Below are 7,500 nucleotides of genomic sequence, written 5' to 3'. Positions count from 1 at the left end.
TACTTACCTCTTCTATATCCCTCCTGTTGCATCCTTCCATCCTCCTCCTCCTCCTCCTCCTCCTCCTCCTCCTCCTCCTACTCTGCATTTAATCTCCGGCCACGTTCATTTATCATTTCTCATATAATGCTTTAAAGGGGTGACCGAATCCACAACAACTACTATTACCATTATTATTACCAGTAGTAGTAGTAGTAGTAGCAGTAGTAGTAGTAGTAGTAGTAGTAGTAGTAGTAGGAGGAGGAGGAGGAGGAGGGGACAGTAGGAACACAAACTGAATGGCGAAGTAAGTCAATTGATGTTGGTAAGACCTTTCCCATTTACAAGGAACAAAGGCGATGCGGCAAGGACAATATACTTAGGTCTCTCTCCTCTCCTCTCCTTTCCTCTCCTCTCCTCTCCTCTCCTTTCCTCTGATGTTCATTCTTCCCCTTCCCTCTCCTCTCCTCTAATGTCCCTTCTTCCCCTTCCCTCTCCTCTCCTTTCCTCTTCTCTCCTTTCCTCTGATGTCCCTTCTTCCCCTTCCCTCTCCTCTCCTCTAATGTCCCTTCTTCCCCTTCCCTCTCCTCTCCTCTAATGTCCCTTCTTCCCCTTCCCTCTCCTCTCTTTTCCTCTTCTCTCCTCTCCTCTGATGTCCCTTCTTCCCCTTCCCTCCTCTCCTCTAATGTCCCTTCTTCCCCTTCCCTCTCCTCTCTTTTCCTCTTCTCTCCTCTCCTCTGATGTCCCTTCTTCCCCTTCCCTCTCCTCTCTTTTCCTCTTCTCTCCTCTCCTCTGATGTCCCTTCTTCCCCTTCCCTCTCCTCTCCTCTAATGTACCTTCTTCCCCTTCCCTCTCCTCTCCTTTCCTCTTCTCTCCTTTCCTCTAATGTCCCTTCTTCCCCTTCCCTCTCCTCTCTTTTCCTCTTCTCTCCTCTCCTCTGATGTCCCTTCTTCCCCTTCCCTCTCCTCTCCTCTAATGTCCCTTCTTCCCCTTCCCTCTCCTCTCTTTTCCTCTTCTCTCCTCTCCTCTGATGTCCCTTCTTCCCCTTCCCTCTCCTCTCTTTTCCTCTTCTCTCCTCTCCTCTGATGTCCCTTCTTCCCCTTCCCTCTCCTCTCTTTTCCTCTCCTCTCCTTTCCTCTTCTCTCCTCTCATCTGTTGTCCCTTCTTCCCCTTCCCTCTCCTCTCTTTTCCTCTCCTCTCCTTTCCTCTTCTCTCCTCTCCTATGCTGTCCCTCCTTCCCCTTCCCTCTCCTCTCCTTTCCTCTTCTCTCCTCTCCTATGCTGTCCCTCCTTCCCCTTCCCTCTCCTCTCCTTTCTTCTTCTCTCCTCTCCTCTGATGTCCCTTCTTCCCCTTCCCTCTCTCCTTTCCTCTTCTCTCTCTCCTAATGTCCCTCCTTCCCCTTCCCTCTCTCTTTTCCTCTTCTCTCCTCTCCTATGCTGTCCCTCCTTCCCCTTCCCTCTCCTCTCTTTTCCTCTTCTCTCCTCTCCTAGTCTGTCCCTCCTTCCCCTTCCCTCTCCTCTCCTTTCCTCTTCTCTCCTCTCCTATGCTGTCCCTCCTTCCCCTTCCCTCTCCTCTCTTTTCCTCTTCTCTCCTCTCCTCTGATGTCCCTCCTTCCCCTTCCCTCTCCTCTCCTTTCCTCTTCTCTCCTCTCCTATGCTGTCCCTTCTTCCCCTTCCCTCTCCTCTCTTTTCCTCTTCTCTCCTCTCATATGTTGTCCCTTCTTCCCCTTCCTCTCTCTTTTCCTCTTCTCTCCTCTCCTATGCTGTCCCTTCTTCCCCTTCCCTCTCCTCTCTTTTCCTCTTCTCTCCTCTCATCTGTTGTCCCTTCTTCCCCTTCCCTCTCCTCTCTTTTCCTCTCCTCTCCTTTCCTCTTCTCTCCTCTCCTCTGCTGTCCCTCCTTCCCCTTCCCTCTCCTCTCTTTTCCTTTCCTCTCCTTTCCTCTTCTCTCCTCTCATCTGCTGTCCCTTCTTCCCCTTCCCTCTCCTCTCTTTTCCTCTCCTCTCCTTTCCTCTTCTCTCCTCTCATCTGCTGTCCCTTCTTCCCCTTCCCTCTCCTCTCTTTTCCTCTCCTTTCCTTTCCTCTCCTCTTCTTTCCCTTCTTTCCCTCCCTCTCTCTTTTCTCCCCTCTTCTTATTACCTTATTATTATTTTGTGTGTACATCATCTTTCCTTTGCTTCTCCTTTCTCCTTCTCTCCTCTCATCCTCTCCTCTAGTACACACACACCAGCGTTAGGAGATGGAGGGAAAGGTGGAGAGATGGAGGAAAGGAGGGAAACACGGAGGGAAGGAGAGATATACGAAAAGGTGGATAGATGGATAGAAAGTGGGAGGGGAAGATGGAGATAAAGAAGGGAGACGGAGGGAATGTTAGAAGAAAGAACGATAAATGGAGGAAAAGAAGAGAGATGGAGCAGAAAACAGAGGAAAGAAGAAAAGGAGGAAGGGAAAGACGAGAAAAAAGGATTGAAGAAGAGGCAAAGAGGGAAAGATGGAGAGAAGAATGGAGAAATGGAGGGAAAACTAAAAAAGAAAAAAGGAAAGACGAAAGAAAAAAAAACACTCTAACAAACCCGTGATATATTGTGTAGCCCAAACATGTCCTAACGTGTCCCGCCCACCCTCGACTACCACTACGCTACCACTACACTGGCTGACTGGCTACGCGGACCCCACCCTTCGACTCCCCTCTCGAGGCCTATTGCGGACCATGGCACCTTAGGGATAAATCTATTTGACTCTGTTAACACTTGGCTCGAGGAGGAGGTGGAGGGGGAGGGAGGGGGTGAGGGGGATAGAAGAGGAAGGATAGGGAGTGAGGGGGAGATAGAGGGAGAGGTTAGAGGATGAGGAGGGAGGTTAAGGGGTGAGGAAAGGGAGCTGTTTTCAAGGGGGGATATTTTTATTTTTTATTTTTATTTTTTTTACATCAAAGGTCACGGCTCAAGGGCAACAAAAAGAGTACAAAAAAAAGCCCGCTACTCGCCGCTCCCATGAAAGACAAAAGTAAAGAGTAGCCAAAAGAGGTGTTTTGATACACTCTTGATACACTGTGGTTTGTTTTCTTCGTTTCTTTGGTTTGGTAACACTGATTCTGGTAAGGTGTGAGTGTTGTGTTGGTATCAGTGAGTGTATGAGTAAGTGGCGCTAGTAAGTGCATGTAAGTAGGTGTGTAGGTATTAGTGATGTTGCTGAAGGAGATCAAATAGAGTAAAGAGAAGTAGTGTTTGGTTAGTATTAGTATAGCAAGTGATACTGAAGAAATCATGGAAGAAATGGTAAGTAAAGAGAAAGGACGTTGTGTTAGTATCAGTAAATGTTATTGAAAATTTGACCCGAAAGAAGCAGAAAGTAAAAAGAAGAAATGTTTGGTTAGTATTAGTATAGCAAGTGATACTGAAGAAATTATGGAAGAAATGGTACGTAAAGAGAAAGGACGTTGTGTTAGTATCAGTAAATGTTATTGAAAAATTGAACCGAAAGAAGCAGAAAGTAAAGAGAAGAAATGTTTGGTTAGTATTAGTATAGCAAGTGATACTGAAGAAATTATGGAAGAAATGGTACGTACAGAGAAGGGACGTTTTGTTAGTATCAGTAAATGTTATTGAAAATTTGAACCGAAAGAAGCAGAAAGTAAAGAGAAGAAATGCCATGTTAGAATTAATGAAAGATATCGAAAAAAAAATGAGGAAAGAAGTGAGAAGTGAAAGTAAAAGACTAACTAACTGAGTATAAGCAAGGAGGCGCGTTGCTTCACTCACCCGCTGCCTCCGCTCCCGACAGCCTCCCTTCGCATCTCAAGGACTGCTGAAAAAAAATAATAAAGGAGAATGTAGCAAAAAAAAAAAAAAAGGAATGTTATTTGAATTAGTAGTACCTATTGTTGAAGGCATTTGAAAGGAGAGTTATACATTGAAAACAAGGAATGCAGAGTTAACATCACTGCTTTTCATAGACTTAGAGAAGGAGTAATAAGTAAACTAAAGTAAAGGAAGGAAGAGAAATTAAGAGGCGTATATGAGACCACGCCAAAAATATACCGCTGATTGCCGTCGGTGTGGGAATTATGCAGCATTTGGTGTGTTGATGTGGATTAGCCTCGTCATAAACCTGTTTTTTTATGTTAATCAGCTTGGCCTAGCGCTGTAATGATAGTGGTGGTGATGATGATGATGAGGATGATGATGATGATGATGAGGAGGAGGAGGAGGAGGAGGAGATGGGAAAGGAGAAGGAAAAGGAAAACGAAAAGATAATGATAATAATGCTGATGTTGTTAATAATAATAGGATAAAGAAGAAGAACAAGAACAAGAAGAACAAGAACAAAAACAAGAAGAACAAGAACAAGAAGAAGAACAAGAAGAACAAGAAGAAAAAGAACAACAATAACAACAACAACAACAACAACAACAACAACAACGAGAACAAGAAAACAAGAGCAAAAATAATAATAATAATAATAATAATAATAATAATAATAATAATAATAATAATAATAATAATAATAATAATAATAATAATAATAATAATAATAATAATTCGCTCATTAGGAGTTGGCAGTAAATATTAATGATTAGACGAAATTGCTCTACTGATTAATTAGCTGATGAGAGAGAGAGAGAGAGAGAGAGAGAGAGAGAGAGAGAGAGAGAGAGAGAGAGAGAGAGAGAGAGAATGCGCAAGCAATAATATCCTTTCCTTTCCTCCTTTCCCTCCGTCTTTTCCTTCTTCTTTCCCTCTTTTCCTTCGCTTTTCCCTCCTTCCTTCTCTTTTCCTTCCTCTTTTTATCTATATTCCTTTCCTTCCATCTGTCTTTCCATCTCTATTTCTATTCATATTTCCTTCCTTCCTTCTTTCCTTCCTTCCTTCTTTCCTTCATTAATTTTCCTCCTTCTCACCCTTTTTCCCTCTTTCTCTCCCTCCTTTTCCCTCCTTCCTTTCCTCTTCATCTCCCTCCTTCCTTTCCTCAACAATCCCTCCTTCTCACTCTCTTTCCATGCTTCTCTCCTTTCGTTCTTTCCTTCCCTACTTTCCTCCGCCTGTCCTTCCTCAGCCTTATCTTTGCCTTTCCTTCTTCCTTCTATCCTTCCCACTTTCCTTTCTTCTCACCCTCCTTCCTCTCATTCCTTCCCTCTTCCTATCTCTCCTTCCTTCCCTCCTTCCCTACGCCTCTTCTTCCTTCCATACTCCATTTCTTCCTTTGTTTATCCATTCCCACCCTCCTTCCTTCCATCCTTCCCTCCTTTCCTCGTCTCCTCCTCCTTCCTCAGCCTTATCTCCAGTCCTGCTCAGTAATTACATCATCCTTCCTGCCTTTCGCTCTAATTGGCCATTCATTTGCGGACCCAATGACGTTATCACCTGCGGAGTTTACGGTGAAGGAGGGAAGAGAAGGAGGGAGGGAGAGAAGGAGGGAAGGAGGGAGGGAGGGAGAGAAGGAGGGAGGGAGGGAGGGAGACAGTACATACACGCTTCACTCATGCAAGGGAATCGTGACATCAATGAGAGAGAGAGAGAGAGAGAGAGAGAGAGAGAGAGAGAGAGAGAGAGAGAGAGAGAGAGAGAGAGAGAGAGAGAGAAAGGTCAAGCAACTAATTAAAGGTCATCGAATGGCTATTATACACACTACTACTACTACTACTACTACTACTACTACTACTACTACTACTATTACTACTACCACTACCACATACAACCCATCCCATCACCACTCAGTCACCACCACGTAAAAAACTCCACCACTTTTCATCACCATATACTCCTCATCACCACCACATAAACTACCACAACTCCCTTCACCACCACCACCACTATATCACCCCCATCACCACCACCACCACCACCACGTTCAATACATAACTACTTTCATCACCATAAACACACAGACACACATCATCCTCACCACCACCATCACCACCACCACCGAACCTAACAATACACAAACAAACTCAAAACCACAAACTCTCTTGATCATTCCGCGTCTATGCACTCAGGATTAAAAGGGATGACTAAGCAATGATTATGTGATGAAACCTGGGAATAATCCATGGCCAGTAGGAGGAGGAGGATGCAGGAGAACGCAGAAGGACGCACTGAAGCCAACTTTAGTGGTGCATATATTGTAGCCTGAGGTCTTATGCTGAGCTGGACGCCGCTAACAGAGGGAGCCACTGAGTGAGTCCCCCCTTGAAGTGCTTGAGGCGGGAGAGAGAGAGGACGGCCCGGGACTTGTTGAGAGGGGATGAGAATGGGAAGAGAGGGAAGGAAAACGGGAAAGGAAAGAGAACGGATGGAAAATGGGAAGGGATGAGAACGGGAAGTGGAGGAGGACGGGAAGGGTTTAACAGGAAAAGAAAGAGAACGGAAGGAAAATGGGAAGGGATGAGAACGGGAAGTGAAAGAGGACGGGAAGGATTTAACAGGAAAAGAAAGAGAACGGAAGGAAAATGGGAAGGGATGAGAACGGAAAGTGGAAGAGGACGGGAAGGATTTAACAGGAAGAGAAAGAGAACGGAAGGAAAATGGGAAGGGATGAGAACGGGAAGAGAGAGGGAGAACGGGAAGGAAAAAGAGAGAGGGAGAGAACGGGAAGGGATGAGAACGGGAAGACAGAGAACGAAAGGAAAATAGGAAGGGAAGAGAAGGGGGTTAAGGAGAAAGGCGACAACAAAAGTAGGAACTGAAAGGGAAAGAGATGGGGAGAGAAAGGGGAAGAGTTAGGGAAAGGGGAAAGGAAAAAGGGGAAAAGGGAGAGGAAAGGGAAAGAAAAGCAAGAGGAAAGAATTAAATGGAAGGGAAAACAAGGGCAGAAGATGCGAAAATAAGATATGTAGAAGGAGAAGGAGAATTAATAACGTAAAAATAAAGATAAAAGGGGAAGAGAGAATATGGAGAAGAAAGGAAAGGAAAAGGGAAAGGACAAGGGAACAGAAAACAGAGGAGACAGAAACACCAACCAACCAAACAACCAACCAAACAACCAACCTTTCAACCTACCAACCTTCCCTACTACCTGACTAACTCACTCACCCGAGGCTGTCAGGAGTGAACTCTGCTAAAGCCAAGCCTGTCTGACGCACGCTCTCCTGGTCACCTTTGATTAGCCTGAACTCACTACACAAGAGCTCAGGACGCGACTCGCCAGCCCTCAGCAGACATGGACAGAGACAGGGGTGGATGGACACGGATGGACAGGGGTGGGTGGACAGGGGTTGGTAAGGGGTGATAGGTGGGGGTATCCGTGCTCTGCTGCTGGGGGCGATCTTGTAACCCTGGCGACCCCTGTTATGCCTGTTATGTGTCTTGTCCCTTGTGGGTTAGAGACGCGTGTGTCTGTGTGTGTGTGTGTGTGTGTGTGTGTGTGTGTGTGTGTGTGTGTGTGTGTGTGTGTGTGTGTGTGTGTGTGTTGGGGGGGAGGGTGGAAGGTGGAGGGTTGGGGTAGGGAGAGGGAGGGGGAGAGGAAGAGAAAAAGAGAAAGGAAGGGAGAGGGACTGGGAAAGAGGAAAAGTAGGAGAGAGGGAGAG

At 45.8% G+C, this 7,500-nt stretch overlaps 1 protein-coding gene across 1 annotated transcript in view; it reads right to left on the bottom strand.

Moving 5' to 3' along the window:
• The window catches only part of LOC127000128 (cell adhesion molecule Dscam2-like), a 162,923-nt gene that overhangs the window by 150,028 nt on the left and 5,395 nt on the right, over positions 1-7,500 (bottom strand). Inside the window, exon 2 of the mRNA XM_050863554.1 lies at positions 3,737-3,782. The gene's annotated coding sequence lies outside the window, so the exon portion shown is untranslated. The remainder of the gene's footprint in view (positions 1-3,736; positions 3,783-7,500) is intronic.

Source organism: Eriocheir sinensis, chromosome 2, assembly GCF_024679095.1.
Source record: "Eriocheir sinensis breed Jianghai 21 chromosome 2, ASM2467909v1, whole genome shotgun sequence".
In the NCBI taxonomy this organism is placed as follows: Eukaryota; Metazoa; Arthropoda; class Malacostraca; order Decapoda; family Varunidae; genus Eriocheir; species Eriocheir sinensis.
The sequence above is the reverse complement of the archived record's forward strand: the minus strand, read 5'-3'. Positions and strand labels throughout refer to the sequence as shown.